This window comes from Trachypithecus francoisi, unplaced genomic scaffold (genome assembly GCF_009764315.1).
Source record: "Trachypithecus francoisi isolate TF-2019V2 unplaced genomic scaffold, Tfra_2.0 Lachesis_group3, whole genome shotgun sequence".
Classification (NCBI taxonomy): Eukaryota; Metazoa; Chordata; class Mammalia; order Primates; family Cercopithecidae; genus Trachypithecus; species Trachypithecus francoisi.
This window is the reverse complement of record NW_022681468.1, coordinates 151,726,732-151,747,416: the sequence shown is the minus strand read 5'-3', so window position 1 is coordinate 151,747,416 and position 20,685 is coordinate 151,726,732. Positions and strand designations below refer to the sequence as shown.

General features: G+C 43.1%; 2 long non-coding RNA genes across 6 annotated transcripts in view; one reads left to right on the top strand and one right to left on the bottom strand.

Annotated features, from left to right (window-relative positions):
* Positions 1-842: 842 nt before the first annotated feature.
* Positions 843-18,794, top strand: LOC117070892. Of its 2 annotated transcripts, XR_004432096.1 has the most exons (4): positions 843-934; positions 1,622-1,754; positions 17,418-17,527; positions 18,702-18,794. It is a non-coding gene; the product is annotated as an uncharacterized LOC117070892 (long non-coding RNA). The 2 variants fall into 2 exon arrangements; XR_004432095.1 differs by lacking the exons at positions 17,418-17,527; positions 18,702-18,794 and adding an exon at positions 14,110-16,531.
* LOC117070890 overlaps positions 13,969-20,685 on the bottom strand; it is a 749,288-nt gene continuing 742,571 nt past the window's right edge. For all 4 annotated transcript variants that reach the window (XR_004432091.1, XR_004432090.1, XR_004432092.1 and 1 more), the window contains one exon: positions 13,969-14,177. This is a non-coding gene — a long non-coding RNA (uncharacterized LOC117070890). The remainder of the gene's footprint in view (positions 14,178-20,685) is intronic.

Genomic DNA, 20,685 nt, shown 5'->3' with positions numbered 1-20,685 from the left:
CTTCATCCTGAGTCTGGTTGTTCTTACGGTGGGATGGCTATCCATAGTCATTGTGGCTGCTTTCTTTCTTACTCACATTCAGTGAGAGAGAGACTACTATTTGTGGTTCTTTCTTAAAACTGAGAAAGAAGCTTCAGAAGACATTATCAAATCTATTCTCTAGGCTTATTGACCAGAATTGGCTCACATGCCCATTTCTGAACCAATCACTGCCAAGAGGAAAGTGATATTTATATGCCAGTCTGTCCCATTCTGGATCCGAGGGTGTGACCAGCATCTCTGAGACATGGGCTGTGTGGAACAAAAATCAAAGTGGGGATTATGTAGGTAAAAAAAAAATGGCAATTGATTTTGTATATGCAACCAAGAATGTCATTGTATTGCTTTAAAAATAATTTTGGGGCATCGATTCATTTTCCTAAGAGAAAAAATAAAATTTCCTTTTGAGAATTCAGTTTAGGGGGAAATTAATTGTAGAATGAGCAGCATTATAGAGACACACCTGGTTAGAATTCTGTTTTTGTACTGAGAGAGTCATCTCCCTAAACTCTCCGTCTTCCCTCCCTTGAACCAGGCATAAGAGTACATGCTTCTTAGGGTCAGGATTAAAAAGTGATAATGTGTGCAGGATACTATGACAAGTAAATAGTCCTAATTTGGGAGTCCATGAGCACACAAATGGGAGGTTCCCCGATCAGAGAGTGGGATATTTCTGAAGGTCTATGGGTGGAGGGGATGTGGAGCACAGTCGTATCTGAAAGCTCAGAATGCAAACTTTTGCAACTAGAACCATCTGGAGTGAGAGGGGTGGTGATACAGAGCTGGGACAGATTTCTCTGGGTGTTTCCTCCCCTACAGCATGTTTTCTAGAAGTGAAATCAGGTTACGAAGAGCACTAAGGCAGCTTTGAAGGGGAAGTCCTGAGAGAACAGGCGTGAGTATGGTTGTGTGCTTGTTGGGGAGCGGGGGTGTGGAGAACAGCAGGCCCACTTACGTGGCCTTGCCTGATGGCAGATTAAGTCAATAGTGGATGGCCTCACCTCCTCCACAACTCCTGCCTCTCTAAGTCACCTCTCAGCCAGGGAACACATGGGGATGTCATGAAGCCCAGGCTATGCTCTGGGCCCATTTCCCCAACCCAAAGCATGATTACTCTATATCTCTCTGAGTCTCATTGTTCCCCACCTCCTACAAAGGAAGGGTACTCTCTCCCTCCCTGTCTGTTGTTCCCTCCCAGTGCTGGCAGGGCCTTTATCCTCTATGAGTATGTTTGGAAACTAAAGTAAGAGATTTTCGGGGAGAAGTTTCCATCCAGGCATCATTTACTCAATTTTTTTTTTGCATGTGTGTTACCTTAGCCAATGTGCCAGTGTATTTGATGCTCTACAAGAGGTAAAAGTAAGAGGCACCGTGTTCTTCAAAGGTGAAAAATAAGCCCCAGATGTTTCAAACAGCAGCTGAGTCACAAAACACTTCCAAAAATGTCCTCTGACTTTGACTCTAGCCCAGACAATGCAGAAAGATAATGTGAAAAATATTCATTTTAAAGAGGAGAATTTTAATGTTGCCCATAAAGCTAATCATATTTCAAATGTTTGAGACAATTTTTGGTATGTTTTAGGGAGACACCAGACCTGAAATGAATGCTGGAGGCTGGCTGAGTTGCAATAAAAGAGCAGGGAATCTTTTAATGTCAATAGGCAGCAGGCCATCTCCAGGCCCTCTGCCGTTTTCGTCTTTACAAATGCCATAAGGTAGGTGTGACTATCCCATTTCACAGAAGGGGAAATTGGGGTTTAGGGAGTCACTGTCAGACAGTAGTGATTGGCCAAGTCAATCCCAGTTTGTGTGTTACACGAGTTCCCACCGATGCAATGACCTTTGTTCATCCATGTTAGCTCATCGTATAAGATGAGTTAATCACAAATAGGGAAATGTGAGTTCCTGCCCCAGCTCTGCCCCCTTACTAACAGGGAGGCATTGGGTGAATGCCATTTCCTCTCTCTGGGTGAATGGGCTGACTAGATGGTCTCTGAAAGCAGAATCAGCTCTGAAAAGTCAAGGTTGTGTTAGCTCTTTTGCATGCTCATCCGTGTGCTCTTTTAGCTCTGTCATACCCATCTGCTCTCCTGAAGCGGTGTGGCTGGGCAGAGCCTCATGTAAATATCTGGGTGGAAGAAAAGCCTCATGAGATCTTTCTTGACCGGGAGAGCTGCCTTGACCAAGCCCCCCAGGGGGCAGCTATTGGGAGTGGTTTCTCTCCATGAATCACTTGGGGCTGCAATGTGGGAGGCCTTTCTGCTTTCACCGTAAACATCATGTTGTTGAATGTATATAGATTAAAAAATAAATGAGATTTCTGTTGAGTTGAGGTATTATGAAACATAACATTTATTCCTACAAACAACTTTGCTATGTGTATAAGGCAATGTGTAAATGAGGTACACTGGCATGCCCTGGCTGTTTACAGACTGTGAGAGGTGGAGTCAGAGAGTGAAGCAAGCGGGTGAGGTTCATGGACCGGCTTCTCAGAGATGGTGGCTTTGAGAAAGGGAAGGGAAGTTCTAGGCATGATATAGATGTTTGAAACATTTTTGTGATAGATTAAAGCTAAAAAGTAGGTGGAGGACGAAAAAGGCACAGGACAAACTATGAAGACAACGAAGATACTTGTTAAAATTGGGATTAGGGCTTGGCATGGTGGCTCATGCCTGTTATCCCAGCACTTTAAGAGGCCAAGGTGAGCAGATCACCTAGGTCAGAAGTTCGAGACCTGCCTGACCAACATGGCAAAACCCTGTCTCTACTAAAAATACAAAAATTAGCTGGACGTGGTGGCAGGTGCCTGTAATCTCAGCTCCTTGGGAGGCTGAGGCAAGAGAATTGCCTGAACCTGGGAGGCAAAGGTTGCTGTTAGCTGAGATCATACCGTTGTACTCCAGCCTGAGTGACAGAGTAAGACCCTGTTTCAAAAAATAATAACAATAATAGTAATAATAATTGGGATTTGTAGGTGAAAGAAGTCAACTTGGGATCTGCTGAATAACCAACTTATTTCCTCTGCTTTCTTTTCTCCTGAGGACAGCTGCTTTGGGTGGGGTTTATACTGAGATATCTAATCCAGGCTCAATGACCATGGGCTGGAAATTGGAGAAGGAAAGGTGGGTGCAGATGTAGATAGATTAGGGAGACCTTTCGGCTACCTGCGGGATAGCCGCTTCTCTTATAAACGTTTCCTCTCTTCTCATTACTTTCTCTTCTGCATTTATCCAACTCACTGAGGATGACTTGCAAAAGATTTGCCGAGCTCTGTGTTTTAATTTCAATGGCAAACTGGATCTTGAAGGAGGGCAGAGCAAACCCTTCAGTAGCACCTGCCCTTGTGGGTGCCATGTTTATGTTTGTGGGGGATGATGACTTCACGCTGCCTGTGGCTATCCAGCAGGATCACTGAGGAGCAAGACAGAGGAAGGACTCTTTCTTATAGTGAATGCTCTGAAAATGAGAACACAGGCTGGGCATGGTGGTTCACACCTGTAATCCTAGCACTTGGTGAGGCCAAGGCAAGCAGATCACGAGGTCAGGAGTTCGAGGCCAGACTGACCAACATGGTGAAACCCTGTCTCTACTAAAAATACAAAAATTAGCCAGGCATGGTGGTGCGTGCCTGTAATCCCAGCTACTCAGGAGGCTGAGGCAGGAGAATCACTTGAACCCGGGAGGCAGAGGTTGCAGTGAGCTGAGATTGTGCCACTGCACTCCAGCTTGGGCAACAGAGCAAGACTCCATCTCAAAAAGAAAATGAAAACACAGAATTCATCCTGAGGTCTGAATACTTAGGCTTAATAAGTTTTCATGGCAGCAGCTGGTTCTAAGGTACATGGGGGGAAAATCATATGACCTTCTTGCCAATGTAAAATATGCAAGATTAGAAACTCAGCACTGACCAACTAGTACAAAGTGGAGGTAAAGCCTACCTTTGTCTAAACTGAAAGCCACAAGACATAGGAAGATGTTCTCGCCTACCTAATGGGGGATTTCCTTTAACAGCATCTATGACAAATGGCTATTAGCCTCTTTGTGTACAATTCCTGTGTTGAGAAACTTAACTACCATTCAAGGGACCCCAGTGACCTGCTGTTGAAAGATGTTCCTCTTTATACAGAGCTGAAAACGACCTCCCAGTAATTTCCAGCCACGAGTTCTAATTCTGGAACTAGACACAAAGTCTGTTTCCCCTTTCAGATGACAGACCTAATATTGTATGACCATTACTTGTTCCCCCTTTTCTTCTCTTTTCCTTCTCCTAAACCTGTTTTCAGGCCTGAATTCTCTCAACTGTTTCTCAGTCTTAAATGTCTCCCAGACCCTTCTTCTGGAGATGCTCTAGATTTCAGTATCCCAGCTAAAGAAAGTCATCTGGGATGAACAGAAGATTACAGATGGGTTGGGTCTAGTGGCTCATGCCTGTAATCCCAGCATTTTGGGAGGCTGAGGCAGGAGGATTTCTTGAGCCCAGGAATTCAAGACCAGCCCCAGCAAAACAGTGAGAGCTGTCTCTACAGAAAAAAAAAAAAAAAAAATGGCCAGGTGTGGTGGCATGTGCCTATAGTCCCAGCTACTTGGGAGGCTGAGGTGGGAGGATCACTTGAGCCTGGGAGGTGGGGGCTGCAGTGAGCCATGATTGTGCCTCTGCACTCCAGCCTGGCTGACAGAGAGAGACTCTGTCTCAAAACTAAAGTAAAATAAAAGTAAAAAAATGTTACAGGTGGGTCTGCTGGGCATAGAGGCCAGTGGAGCTATGTCTCTTGAGCTGCGCATTGATGTTATTATGGCTAGTTAATCTCAGTATCTTATATTAATTGAAAGAAACTAGACACAAAAGCTTACAGTCTGATTCATTTATATGAAATCAAGAATAAGCAAAACAAACCCTTGGTGATGAAAATCAGAAAGTCATTTCTCTTGGGAGGAGGAAGGGTAAATTCACTGGAAAGGGGAATAAGGGAATTTTCTTCAATGATAGAAATGTTCCTTATTTAGTTTGGGATAGAAGACACATGGGTTTACCGTTTGCAAAATTCATCAAATTGATATCTAATTTGTATATTTTACTGTATGTAAGTTGTACTTTAAAGAAAACTCATGTTTTTCATACAGCAAACTGTTTCCTCAAAATTTCTTTTCATTTATTTAGCTTGAGATATTTACAAGATAAAAAAGTGCCACAAATGTATATATCAAGAAGAGCAGCTGCCTGCTTTTCTATTGAAAGCCAATTAAGCGTGCACTGATTTTTCTTCTCTACCATGCACTTCCACTTTTGTGCTGAGAGAAAAAGAAAACAAACTCTCAATCACAAGTGATGTTTGAATGCCAATTACCTTCATAAAAACTAATTGCTCCTCAGAATTTCATTAAAACACAACGATTATAAAGTGATTCGAAAAATCTCTTTACTGAACTGAACTATGACCTCTGTGCCCACAGAATACAGGGAAACAGTACTTTTAAAACAAATGTTAATTAAATAAAAGCACATGGTCATAGATGTTTCTTTATAGGCTCTGCAGTATAAAGAGGAGGTCTTTTTAAAAAGCACATTTTTGAAGACTTTCTTTTCTATTATTTTTGACTTGGAATTTGAACGTTAATTCAGCCCACTAAAGTGGCAAGAGACAGGTTTTCCAGAGATCAGGAAGAACTCTCTCTTCAGTCAGTAATTGGGACCATTTTCAAAGTTTAGCCCCCAAGTGATCCAAATCCTTGATTAAAGAAAAAAGCCGGCAGAGCCCCATAACCCCAGTCTTACCACAAGAAAAAAATAGACAAATTTCATTATAGGCACATCCTTTGATACACCTGAGCAGTACTCAAAACTGTCAAGGTCATCAAAAACAAGGTAAGTCTAAGAAACTGCCCCAGTTAAGAGGAGCCTGAGCAGACATGAGGACTAAATGTCAGGTGTACCCTGGGTGGAATTCTGGAACACGAAAAGGACATTAGGGAAAAACGGAGGCAATTGGAATGAAAAACAAACAAACAAACATCTTTCATGAATAATAATGTATTAATATTACTTCATTAATTATAACAAATATATTTAATATTCTAATGTAAGATGTTAATAATAGGGGAAACTGGGTGAGAGGGGCATGAGAACCCTCTGTGCCACCTTCTCAATTTTTGTAGTCTAAAATTAGGTCTAAAAACTAGGCTACTAAACAATTTGTGTAGTATTAAAAAATGTCCAGAAGGTTACCCACCAAAATATTTTCAGAGGTTACATATTTCCAGAAAGAGATGAAAGTCTTTTTTTTAATATATGAAAAAGAGGCCACAGCAGCAGGTGCTTCTACCCTGAACCCTTTGCATACTTCTTCAGGTCTTGGGAAGGGCAGTATTAGTTTCTGATGTATACTTTGACACTGCAAGGACTCACACCTGATGAATATGAGTTTGAGTTTTGATCCTAAATCAAGTGTTCCACATTTTGGCTAACATTTGGTAATGCTAGTCTTTTTGATATTAGCAACTTTAAGTGGGAATGGTGTCTCATCTCAGTTTTAATTTGTATTTTCCTGATGACAACTGATGTTTACAGCTTTCTATGTTTTTATTGGCCATTTGTAGATTCTCTTTTGGAAAGTCCTTCCTTCTGGGAACTTGGCTTCACCTTCCCTCATTGGGTTCCAAGTCTAAAACCTGGGTTAGCTCCAGTAACTGGGCAGGAAATCATGGATTTTTTATTGGGGCAACTGCCCTCTGGTGTTTTGTTTTTTTTTGTTTTTTTTTTCTTTTTTTCTTTTTTTTCCCTTCCTTCCTCCCCTCCCTCCCTCCTTCCCTCCCTCCCTCCCTCCTTCCTTCCTTCCTTCTCTCCTTCCCTCCCTCCCCCCTCCTTCCTTCCTTCCTTCCTTCCTTCCTTCCTTCTCTCTGTCTCTCTCTCTCTGTCTCTCTCTCTCTCTCCACGGGGTCTCATTATTTCACCCAGGCTGCTCACACAGCTTACTGCAGCCTCAACCTACTGGGTTCAAGCAATCCTCCTGCCTCAGCCACCCGAGTAGCTGGGGCTACAGGTGTGCACCTCCATACCCAGCTAGTGTTTGTATTATTATTATTATTATTATTATTATTATTATTATTATTATTTGTAGAGACAGGGTCTTAGTATGTTACCCATGCTCATCCTGAACTCCTGGCCTCAAGTGATCCACCCACCTCAGCCTCCCCAAATGTTGGGATTACTGGCATGGGTCACTGTGCCCAGCTCCTTCAGTGTCTTGATCATTCATTTTTGGTTTATTTTGATGGTAAATTGAAGAGTTCTTTGTTAACTGTCCATCTATTTTGCCCCTAGGAATGCTGTGTTTTCTTAACTGTTTCTATAGCTGTCTTGGCCTGGCCCTCTGGACTGCTCCAACTTTGCTGCTCATCATGACGATTACATCTATCTGATTTTTGACAGCTACATGTCATCATTTGTCCTCTACTCCCCCTACCCCCACTGGGTAGCAGGGTGGTTGTGATCATCTCTGTTGCTATCAGTTAGCTTAGTTCTGTGTTCTGCGATCACCTTTTCTACAGTTACCAATGACCTGCGAAGAAGAGGCATCACTGTGCTTTTTAGTGATGCTGGTGTGCTTTTCACCAGTGTACTGCTTATGGCTTTCCTGTGCACTGTAATTATTTGGTGAGTATCCTGGCTTCACGTGGTAGATCTACTCCAGCATGCCCACTTCTGTGAATCTTTCAATCCCTTCTTCCAGCAGCTGCTAGAGTAATTCTGGCATTTCACCCTCCCTTAGTGGGAGCCATTGCTTTTCCCATGCATCTAAGAAATAGCCTAGAGATTAGAACATACCATTGCTTAGGGTCCTTGCTAGAAAGTTAACATCTGCATTTCAGAAACATACTCCTAAACCAATAAACTTTTTGTAAACCAAAAATAAAATTATAAGTCCCTCAATTGATTGAATGGATACCTTCTCTCTGCCAAGTGAATTCCCAAATAAACCTGAAAAACTAGTTCAAGCCATTATGGAAAGGAGGAGTTGGGCATGCCTCATTAGACACTCCTGTCCCTTTGGAGTTCAGGCACAACTGACCAGCATTAAGATTGAAACAGAGATCTTAAGACTGACAAAACAGACTCTTTGTAGCAATAATATACTAAATTCCAACTTGACTTTAGGATAACATCACATGACAGATAGCAGGCCTTGAAAGCAGACAAAATATTTTACTCCAAAATATATTTCTTTGACATATTTTGAAATGGCCATGCACAGCTGTCTCTTATGGGGAAAATCTACATTTTGTAGAGAATCCCTTTCCCTTTCAAGGTCTTTTCCTGATCCAGGAGAGATTAAGAATCTAGCACCTTTTTAGGTCTGACAAGAGACCTTTACCCTCTATTCTCTCTGAAGCCTGTTTCCTAGAGGCTTCATCTACATAATAAGAACCTTGGTCTCCACAACGCTTTATCTTAACCCAGACACTCCTTTCTATTGATTCCAAATCTTTAGATTAATAACTCTTACAACCAACTGCCACTCAGAAAATCTTTGAATCCACCTATGACCTGGAAGCACCCCGCCTCCACTTTGAGTTGTCTCATCTTTCCAGACTGAGCCAATGTATACCTTCCATGTATCCATGAATGTCTGCCTTTAACTTCTGTCCCCCTAAAATGCATAAAATCAAGCTGTAACCCAACCACCTTGGGCATATGTTCTCAGGACCTCGTGAGACTATGCCTTGAACCTTTGTCACTTGTATTTGGCTCAGAATGAATCCCTTCAAATATTTTACAGAGTTCGACTTATTTTTGTCAACATTTTCCTTATTCAGTATTCTGTTCTAGCCTCTTTGATCAAGTAACTCAGAAGCCAGTCCCATGTGTGGACATGCTAGGTGGATCTCCCTGGGGTGCAGTCCCTTTTCTCCTTTGTCGGGCCTAGCACATCTGCAGCTGGGTTAAGCTGCAACTTATTTCTAGTTAGAAGACACAGTTAGAGGCCCAGTGGCCCAGAGGGGAGATAGAGGACTCTGCATTGTCTTCAAGTAAGGGAGTGGTCCTAGCTCTTAACAGAGAGAGGTGGTTCACTTTATTCTTCAGATGGAAAAGATCTAGAGGAATCTGGGAACTCAAGAGTGTGAGGAAAATTAACCTATGTATTCCATTCCACCTCACAGGTCGGGATTCATTCTTCCCCAACCACATTCCTAACCTTGACATAACAGATCTGCCTTGATTAAGAATTTTAACCCTCACTGGAGTTCTGGCAAAAATCACCATTAAGACATGGGACTGTACCTGGGCCTCAACTTTTCCTGCCCTCTCTCTTCAGGTGAGGAAAGCCTCTTTACCTTCCTAAAGACCCTCTGACTTGAACGCTGGCTTTCAGTAGCCCATTAATTGCTCTGAGCCTTTTCTTGAGCTAAATTATTTCTGTAAAACTTCAATGGAGTATAGCAACAGCATCCTATCTCACTTCTCGAAGATTACTCTTTCCCCTATATTATTCTAACACTAAGTACATAGCACCAGCTATCGTATTCCCTTTTCCCTATGCACCATTCTAATTCGCCATAAAGGAAGTTTTAGTAATTGGAACAGGAGCTGTCTGTGCTCCTCTGCCTCCGGTGATGGGGTCTTCATTGCCAGCCAGATGGTGAGTGAGCCAGTTTCTAAGCATCATTTCATTGCCTGCTTTCTTGGACCACTCTTGGCACTGTTGGGATGCTTCAGAGGCTGAATTCTCTGGGAAGCAGAGTCTGAGATAAAGGTCGGTCTGCAGGATATTTATTAGGGAGTGTCCCTGAGACCATTTGTGGAATTACAGAGGAGAAAGCAGGATTGGGTAGTAGAATTATTCATTTAAAATTTTATATTACAAGAATTATATGATCATTGTGGAAAACTTAGCAAATGAAGAGATGTAAAAGAAGCAAAATTCTAAAATTCTCCTACAATCCCAACACTGCTAATCTTTTGAGGAAATTTTTTATGCATTCTTTTTTTTTTTTTTTTTTTTTTTTTGAGGTGGAGTCTCGCTCTGTCACCTATGCTGGAGTGCAAAGGCATGATCTTGGCTCACTGCAACCTCTGCCTCCTGGGTTCAAGTGATTCTCCTGCTTCAGCCTCCTGAGTAACTGGGATTACAGGCATGAACCACCATGCCTGACTACTTTTTGTATTTTTAGTAGAGATGGGGTTTCACCATGTTGGTCAGGCTGGTCTCGAACTCCTGAGCTCGTGATCCGCCCACCTCAACCTCACAAAGTGCTGGGATGTCAGGCATGAGCCACCGTGCCTGGCCATTTTTTATATATTCTTATACTCATGTATATATAATTCCTTTTAAAATGATGGTTGCATACCGTACTTAATGTTTCATAATCGACTTTTCTCATGCATATCTTATGAACATTTTTCATGACAGTGAATACAATCTACTTTGTCATTTTAGTAGCTGCAGAGAGAGGCTTACACATCCAATGAAAGGTTGTGTAATGTATGTCTAAGAGAGCTGACTCAGCCCAGACCGCCTAGATGCAGATATTAGTTCTGCATTGACTAGCTTTATGACCTGGTTAGCGAACCTCTCTGTTCCTCAGTTTCATCATCTGTGAAATGCTGACAGTAATTGTAGTACCTATCTATTGGGAGGCCTAGATAAGTTAATAAATGCAAAAAGTTAAGAACAGAGCCTGGCATTCTATAAGTGCTACGTAGGTGGTGTTAGTGCTTTGTACAAAACACCATCATTTAATTGACCAAAGTTTCTTCATTCTGTTTTTTGTTTGTTTGTTTGTTTTTGTTTTTGTTTTTTTTTTGATAATGTTGTGATGGATTCACTTCTGGTTTTTTTTTTTTTTTTTTTTTTTTTTTGAGACGGAGTTTCGCTCTGTCGCCCAGGCTGGAGTGCAGTGGTGCGATCTCGGCTCACTGCAAGCTCCGCCTCCCAGGTTCACGCCATTCTGCTGCCTCAGCCTCCTGAGTAGCTGGGACTGCAGGCGCCCACCACCATGCTGGGCTAATTTTTGGTATTTTTAGTGGAGAGGGGGTTTCACCGTGTTACCTAGGATGATCTCGATCTCCTGGCCTTGTGATCTGCCCATCTCGGCCTTGCAAAGTGCTGGGATTACAGGTGTGAGCCACCACGCCCAGCCAATAGATACACTTCTTCTTGGGGTGGGTCAGGGACATTTGTTTGCCTGTTCCCTCAGATACCTTCCTAGAATTAAGATTGCTGTGCTAAAAGGCAAGTGCATTAATAAAAAATTTTTTTGATATTTGTTGCCAGGGAAGCCAATTACATCATTCATTGCACCAATTTCCAGAAATAGCACTTATGTATGCAAGTGCCATTTTCTCATACTATCGCCAACAAAAGTACAATCATATATATAAACCCTTGTTAGTCTGCTAGGTGGAAAATGAGGTTTTAATTTATATTTATTACTAGAGGGATTGAATTTTTCATAATTTTGTCCATTCTGTTCCTTTTTTCAAATGGCTACTTATGGCCTTTGCCTATTTTTCTAATGAGTGTTACTTTTTTTTTAAATATAAAATAACTATACATTAAGGGTACTTGTATTGGTCCTTTTTCACACTGCTAATAAAGACATACCTGAAACTAGGAAGAAAAAGAGGTTTAATTGGACTTACAGTTCCACATGGCTGGGGAGGCCTCAGAATCATGGCAGGAGGCGAAAGGTACTTCTTACATGGTGGTGGCAAGAGAAAATGAGGAAGAAGCAAGAGTGGAACCCCCTGATAAGTCCATCAGATCTCGTGAGACTTATTCACTGTCCTGAGAATATCACGGGAAAGATTCAATTACCCCATGATTCAATTACCTCCCCCTAGGTCCCTCCCACAACATGTGGAAACTCTGGGAGATACAATTCAAGTTGAGATTTGGGTTGGGACACACCCAAACCATATCAGTACTCTGTCATATTTTGCAAATCTTATATATAAAGCTGACTCATGAAATTTTAATATGGAAGTTTGGGTTAGGCATTATAGCTAGGTTGGGTATGAAAGAGATTACTTGGTTTTTAGTAACTTTTAAAATGGACTATTAACCTTGATGAAGCGTATTGTATGTGGAAGTTCTTTCTACGATTCTTCCATTTTTTTCTCTTGTTTGAAATTATATCAAAATCAGAAGCTCCCGCAACCCCCACTCCACACACACACACAAGCAAATTGATTTATGGGGTAATTGGTGCCCCACTAACCCCACGGCTACCTACCTATTTTTTTTTTTTTCATTATGTTTGTGGCTGTTATAAGTAGAGATGCCCCAGGGCCGTATCTGTGGGCAGCCTGGGACAAGTCTACAAGCTACCCCTACTGAGATCAGCTACATCAGGCTCTGCTCTCCCCTGGCCAGAACCTGGATCTGCTGGAATAATCATACCCTTTTGGTCTGTTACCACGTGCTCAGTATGCTGCTTGAAATGCTTAAGACCCTGTTGGCTTTCCTAGCTTCTTTGGTTAGGAAGTCCCCTCCTTCTCACTGGTCTCAGGAGGATAGGTGGTGGCAATGCAGCTTGCTTCTGTTTCCTCCATCCCTCATCTGTCTGTGCTGCTTATGCAAAGGCCCACTCACTTAGAGGAGAAAGACTCCACTCTTAGTTCCATCGCTGCAGCTACAAAGTTAGTCCTTAGGCAGACTGACATACCTGCAGAAACAACCCCCAACTCTTTATGGCTTAATTCAATAAAACTTATGCTACCTATCCAACACGAGCTGTGGAGGATTGGGGTCAAGTAGCATGGGGTTAGTGATGGCTCTGTGATGGCTGTCCTCCACATACTTACTCAGGGATTCAGGCTAACAGAGGCTCTGCCACCCATCATGCTACCAGCTACCACAGCAAAGGAAGAGACAAGCATAGAGAAATTATACTCACTTTTCTCTACCTTGGCTCTAAGGGGTCACATATGATTTTCATTCACATCTCATTGGCCTCAATGGTCACAAGGCCTTGCCTAACTGCAAGGTGGCTGGACAATGTGGGGAAGGCCATAGAATATGTGTGAACTTTGCTGTCTCTGCTCGCTCCCAGGATTAGCCTCTGGGCACTTTCTCTCAGCATTGCCATTCAAATATTTATAATATTTTGTTTAATGTCTGCCTTCCTGCTTGACTCAGAGAGGTTGGGTCCCTGTCTTTTTTGTTCACTACTGGATTCTTAATGCCTAGCAAGGTGCCTGGCACATAGTATACCAATAGAGTTGTGACTTTTGGTGCCATCTGGTGGCAGCACACAGATATTACAGGAGCAGACACTTTTAAATGATGTAGAGACTAAGGACCAGGATTTCAATTATTTCTGGAAGATGCAAGCAGGAGTGTGGGGAAGTGAAGCAGAGCGTTAGAAAATAAAAGATTTTCCAACATTTTGGTAGACAAGTGCTCCAGAGTGAGATTCTCTTGGGGTCATAGCATAGCTTTCCTATCAGTTCTGGCCCACCTCAGTTTCTCTCTTCTCGGGTGTGGCTGGTGAAAGAGCTACTGGAGTAGTCCGGGTTTTCAGAGTTGTCAGGACACAAAATGAGTTAAAATGACACACCAAAGAAAATTCAAGAATCTGCCCATAGCTGCGAAATCCGTTGTAAAACAAACCAATTCACTGGTCTACCTCCACTCTGGCCTGCCCACCTCCAGGGAACAGAACACAAATAAAGCCAGTGACTTTTTTTTTTCTTTTTCTTCAAGTGTATCACCTTTTCCAGACCCGTGTTCATGTGGCTTTTGTTAAAGCTGAAAACGTTCAACGTAAAGAACCATGTTAAGGAGGCTTCTAGAAATGTATCCGGCCCCAGACATTGAGGTTTCCGAGAAGTGTCAGGGCCATCTCTGGCTGCCGACTGCTGGGCCAGATGAAAGACAATGACCCCGGGCAGATGAACGGTTTTAAAGAGGAAAGCTTAATCGAAGGTAATAGTGGGAGACAGGAAAAATTGCAGAATGGTAATGGAAAGAGTGCATTAGTGAGGTTTCTGCACTGTCACCCTTTACCCAGAGACTCCGGGCTCTTCCATGTAAGTGGCCCCTTGCTCTCTGGAATCCATTATCTCCACAGGATGTCCATGATGTGCTTAGCGAGATGGAAACAGTGGTGCCTGGCTGCTGGCTCTGGGGAAGAGGAACCTGAGGACAACAACATTTCCCAGAAAATAAGAAACAAAACACAACTGAGTTAAACAATGAAGAAAGCAAGCTTTGATGACAAACTTTTGGCTGAGAAGTTGTGCTTTGTTTATGAGGAACTGATGAACTGGATGAGGAAATGGTTTTGGTTTGTTTGGTGGTGAACAAAGATTTACAAATACACACATCTTGCAAATACCATTTCTAGGAATAAGAAAGAAAAAAAAAACCCGTGAAAGTTCACTGAGACGACAGACTTTCTGGGATCAGGGAGGACAATCTTGAATTTTTAATTAATAATAACTAACACGTATTGGGCACTTGGTAGGTGGCAGACACCAGGTTAAGTGTTTCTATGAGGTTTCTCCTTCAGTTCTTATGGGTACTGTGTGTAGGGTCTTAGAAAACAATGCCCCAAAATGAAGGCCTCAGAAGCAACAGTTTCTCTCTGGCTTTCTCCTGCTCTCTTATCTCTGGCTTCTCATTCTCTCCCAAGGCTAACCATAGAAACTAGAATCCCCTTTCCTCAAAGTGGGTAACAGAAGCCAGAATCCTTTTCCCCCAAGTCAGCCATAACCTAAAAATATTACTTTAACTTTCCTCCTGTCTTTCTGTGTAAAAACTGGCCATGAAGAAATTATCTGACCTGCCTTGTTTGACTGTAGGTCATAAGACCCCCTTGCCAGAGAGGGTCCTGTCCCACACCCAGTAGGAAGAAACGCTGCACAAGAGACCAAGAAGAATTGAGATGGACAGCGCTGGGCTTTCCCAGTCTCAGTGTTAGATCAGACCCTTTCTATCCATACTTTGTTGAACATAAGCATAAAATAGACAGTTTCCCCTGTATCTTTGGGTCTTCATGCTGAAAGTTCCCGTGTCATGTAAAACTATGATCAAATACATGTGTCTACCTTGTCTCCTATTAATCAGCTTTTGTCAGCAGTTCCAGTGAAACATCAGAAGGTGATGGGGAAGTTTCCCCTTGGCCCCAATATCTGTTAGGTAGATGTTCCTATGACCCCCATTTTACAGAGCAGAAATGGGCTTAGGGAAGTTCTATAACTTGCCCAAGGTCATGTAGCTGGGGGGCTGAGACCAGGACTCCTCCCTAGGCCACTGTCTCCAGGGTCCTGGCTGAGTTGCCTCTTCCTATTTTCTTCATTGCTAAGTCAGCAATATATTTGAACTATATTAAAATTTATTTATTGTGCCGTGCTGGGGGCTGGGGACATAGCCGTCTATGAAGAAGGGGCCCTGTGTCCTCAGAAGTCATATACTTGGCTAGCCAAGGTTTTATGTGACTGATTCTTCTGGCCCATGGTTGCCGCTCCTCCCATCCTCCTCCCTCCCTGCAAACAACTTTTCTTGGCCCCGCCTAACATCAAAACTCTGAACTCAAAGGAGCCCAGAGAACAGCTAGAGGCCCCTAAGCCACCCTTTCCTGTGACGAGGTTCTTAGAATTCTTCAAAAGATTTACCCAACATGATAGGGTAACCAAGTCTGCCGAGGATCTCAAACCAGACTGAGGTGTATTTTCTTCAATGAGATGCTTTAAACTTGTTGAAATGCAGTCACTCAGTTTGCTGAAGATTAATTATTTTTTGCCCTGACCTGGAGAGGGAAAGTACAACAGGCAGTGCAGAGGCTCATAGGATGACAAAGTCAGCTGGGCTCTGAATTTTCTTTCTTGCTTTGTGAATAAATATTTGCAGCTACAAACACAAAAGATACTGAGAGTGGCGGGTATTTTTCTGCTAACCTGTGGAAGAGACAGCACATAAGTAATGCAGCTCAAGTAGGCCCTGAATGTGGCAAGCGTGGGGGTAACTGGGGCTTGGAGCTCTTCCTGTGTTTTAGCACAGGACTAAGTGTGCGCCGACTGGCAGCTTTCTTGGAGTCAAACGTTGTGTCGCTGTTAGGGACAGAGTTCAGGACCAGGATTTGGAAGACCCGGGCACAAGGTTTTTGCTTTGTGACTAATAATCCACAATCCTTCGCACATCATTTGACTGCTCTGCCTTGGTTTCCTTATTCACATAAGCGGGATAATAGTGCTGTTATCCTTCCTTGTCGGTTTTGCTAATTAACTAAATCCATTAAATTATTTTGCAATATCCTGGTCAAAGGTCTTTGTGATATGTAGAACTAGTCATATGAAAGCACTGCTTTAAAAAGCTCTGGCTGAAGGATAAAGAGCCATGCTTTGGCATGGCATGGTGGGGAACCACTCAAAATCCCTACAATTGGTATGGAGATTATTAGGTTGGTGCAAAAGCCATTGCGGTTTTTGCCATTACTTTTAATGCCAGAGCTTCTTTAGCTAAAGAAGAAAGAGGCAGAAGGAAATTATTATCAGAACTTCTCTAAAGGCTGTAAAGCAGAACCTCTCAGAAAATACAGCTGTCAGTAGCCCTCCCTTGAGGTCTTCCCTGTGGATTCAGCTGCCAGGGAGATAGACTGCCCATTCTATTCACATCAAAAAGCCTGATAGAACCTTCTATACCTTCTCATTGAAGCCCTGACACTCCTCCCCAGTCCCCTAGCTCAGTTTGGTATATAAACCCATTATCGCTGTCTATTGGGGTGAGTTACTCGTCACTGAATCTCTCCGTTGCAGATGTAAATAAACTCTTTTTTTTGTCTTACTCATCTGTCTTTTGTCAGTTTAATCTGCAGACCCCACAGAGACTGAATGGGAGAGAGGAGAGGAAAAGTTTTTTCCTCCCCTACAACATAAAAATTCCTTTGCTACCCAACTGCTGCCCACCAAGTGCCCTGTACTCCACTGTACACATTCATCTGGAGCTCTTAATCAAAAACATTTGTTCATACTTCTGTCCGAGCTGTTTCCTTTGCCTGAGATGCCCTAATCTTCCTTGTTTGTTCTGGAGCCAGGCATTGGGTTTATACCTCCCTTTCCTCACCATGACTTGTTCCCTTGAAAGCTGAATGAACTCGCGCAAGTTACTTAGCTTATCTGAACTTCCTTCCCTCGTTTCTAAGTTGGGAATAATAATTCCCAGTGGCACAGCTGGAGGTTCTGGGAGGGAAGAACAGGGAGCACACCTGTTATCCCAGACCCGATGGTTGTGAAGAATGAGAGGACGTTCGAGGAAGCAGTGGGAAAACTGGTTCTGTTCAACCTGTGTTTGAAACATTAGCAGTCAGAGCAAGAGATAATAGAACAGAAGGTCAAAAGATAGTGCCTTTTTAAATGTGGTCACTCTCCTTGATAGCAGAGCCTGCCCATGCTTCCGATGTAATTTCCACACCAGCCGACACGAGGATTTAAGGAAACAGAGTTCACGCAGCACTTGGCGCAGGGCTTGATAAACAGAACTCAGTAAGCGTGAGTTATGACTATTTTTTTTTTTTAATTAACTTACTCTTTTACCAGTGTTCCATGTGCTTTACGCATAACTTACCATGGTACTTATTTGCTTGGGACATTGTGTGGCCTCTTTGCACTGCAGTGTCCTCATCTGTGAGATGGGAACGCTAGCAGCACTGTCGTCTGGGAGTATTGTGAAGATGACTTGAGATGATGCATAAAGCCCTCTGAACAGGAAGAACCCAGAAGGCATCAACCATTATAGTTGCTTGGTGGGAGGGAGCTGAGCAATACCATAAGCATGGCTGGGCCTAACGCATGTTAGGTAACTCCAAGTACATTTGGGAAGGACAAATATGTCAAGATCTACTCTAGTGAGGATCAGGAGAACTGCAGCTAGTGCTGTGGGCTGTCCAATGTGGGGAGGTGGGCACAGCTGCATGGGTGCTCTAAGCTGTAGGTCTTCTGTGCCTTACTTACCTCCTGGGTTTGACTGGAAGACTTTTGGAGAAAACAGTGAGACCACCTTTGCAAAAATGATAACAGAAAGAAAATTAAGACAGTGAAAGAGATCTGACCTACCTGACTCCATCTTGCACCTAACCTCCAAGCTGTCCTTGTTCATTCCTGGACATAGGCTGAACTAACTTTGGGAGGAACCTAGTTTATAGTTTAACTTTGAAACAAAGATGATAGCAGCCCTTTGCCAAAATGAACCCTCTTCTTGCCAGGGGACCAGAATATCTTTGTAGGACTAACAAATTAGCCACAAGATTAGAAATGATGGCATAGGAGTCATGTAGCTAGCTAGAGGCCACAAGACTCTAAACCTTACCAATTGCTCCTATGGATAACATCACTACTATAAAACCTCAGATTGGTGCTCAAGATCATTTTCAGATCCTGCACTCGATGGATCAGCTGGTGCTACTCAGATCAATACACTGCCTCATCTGGTCTTGTGGCCCCCACCCAGGAAATGACTCAGCACAAGAGGACAGCTTTGACGCCCTATGATTTCATCTCAGACCCCACCAGTCAGCTCTCCCTACTACATGGCTCCCTACCCACCAAATTATCCTTTAAAAAACCCCAGGCTCCAAATTTTGGGAGTGACTGTTTTGAGTAATAATAAAACTCTGATCTCCCATTCAGCCGGCTGTACATGAATTAAATTGTTTCTCTATTGCAGAAACAGTTTGTTGTCTTGATAATCGGCCTGTCTGGGCAGTGGGCAAAATGAACCCCATTGGGTGATTACAACAGCAGGATTTCAAATGCAAAGGTAAGGAAAACTATTACACGTCCCTGTGTTCTGGCAGCAGGTATGAGGCTATGCCAGCCCTCCCTCTTGCTGTGAAGTTGCCTATGGATGGGGCACTGTGAGCCATTCCACAGAATAAAGATGTGATTATTGCATTCAGTTGAACCCTTTCAATGACCTGTGGTTAGTCTGGGTAACATGTACTGGTCAGAAAGAAAGAGATATTGGAGATTGTGTTTCCATCCGTCTAACTGAAAACATGCATGTGGATGAAGGGAACAAGCTCTGTCCTGAGGAGGGACAACGTACTCCTCTACCAAAGTAATTTTGTTTTCTCAGGCCCCGTTGGTGGCTCATACCCTCAAGTCAGACTTTCGATTTTCCCCTTTTTGGCCTACTTCCTTCTGGAGGCAGTTCTGGGGGAAAGAAACCTCAAGAGGCAGGTGGTAGGAAGTCAGGCCAGGCTATTAGACTCGGGAAGGGAGAGTATATGGAGGCCAGGTCTTCCTGCTAATAGGAGATGAGGCTTTAGAAGCCACAAAAAACATGAGACTAACCAAGGCTACCTGGCAATCCATTTCTATCAGCTCCCATCCTAACTGCCTTTCAGCATTCACAGTTCAGCCCGGAGGAGGGTCTTTGAAGGTATAGGGATCAGAAAGAATTTTCTCCTTAGGTAAGATAAACTTTAATTTCTTTCTCTCTTCTCAGTAGGATTTAACCTGATCTTCAAGAGAGCAAGCCAAGAACTGGGGCAACCTTAGGTCAGGGGCTGGGGCCTTCTAAATGCAAGGGGATGTGCCAGGGAGATGTTCATGCTGGTCCTAGCCCAAGGTGGGAAAGTACTGGAGCTCGGGGGGTGGTGGCGATATGGAATTGGGAGGTAGGAGGTCTGCTACTGCCAAGGCAATAAAAGAGAAAGTGTTAGCAGTTCCTATTCTAGGAGCAGCTTACTCTACAGGGAAGCAAGAGTGCATACTTTTATAGGACTTCAAAGCAAAGAATAGTCAGAGATGCAGGCTCAGGAAGTAGGGCAGAAAATCCAAAGTCGGTGGCCTTATGGTATTGTCTAGATGAGCATGTTTTGCACTTGGGAGCTTCGCAGACCCAGTGTTAGGGGAAGCCACTTCAAGGTGAGGATCTAAGCCTCTCCATCAGACAGCAACTTCAATACCCAGGAAAGTGTAAAAAGCAATATTTTACTCATGTGAATGTACATGTGAAACAAGAGGGGGGAAGTGTGCCTGAAAAAAATAGCAACCATCAAGTAGATGTGTTCCAAAGTAAAGAATAGGAGACCAGTAATTGCAGACCAAAAAGCTTTTTCCTCTCCAGAGCCTGAGCACTAATGCAGGCATTGTTCCTCCTTCAGAAACCCCTCTTCACAGAGCATTAGTACTTCAGAACATTTATACCTATTAGGATATGCTCATCACAGCTCTTGACAAAGCCTCCAAATTATACCTTTTATAATTCCGTTATTCTTTTTGTGCTGCGAAGTCTTATGCTGTGCGTTAATGCAAGGCAATTAGCTTTATCAGGAGGAAAAGAAAAACTGGCTTGACTTCTTGCAAACGCTGAAATTGCCAGATCCGAAGCTCCGTTACTATCACCCTTGAGCGCCACCTTCAGGCAGTTCATTGGTACTGCTGTGGAAATTTCTAGCCTTCTCAAGGTTGCTTGTGAACTGAAAGGCACAGACCCCTTTCCTTAAGCTGCGTGTTGGAATATGGTGGTACAGATAAGTATAAGAACCTTCCAAGAGGCAGTTTTATTTCTGGTGGCTGATTTTTCACTGATTTGATTATATTATAATGAGTGAATGTTAGAAAGCAGCCTTTCTAACATTTAATTTGGAGGCCCTGAATGAAAAATTACTGGACTGAAAAACTGGTTTGACTCATTGGTCACT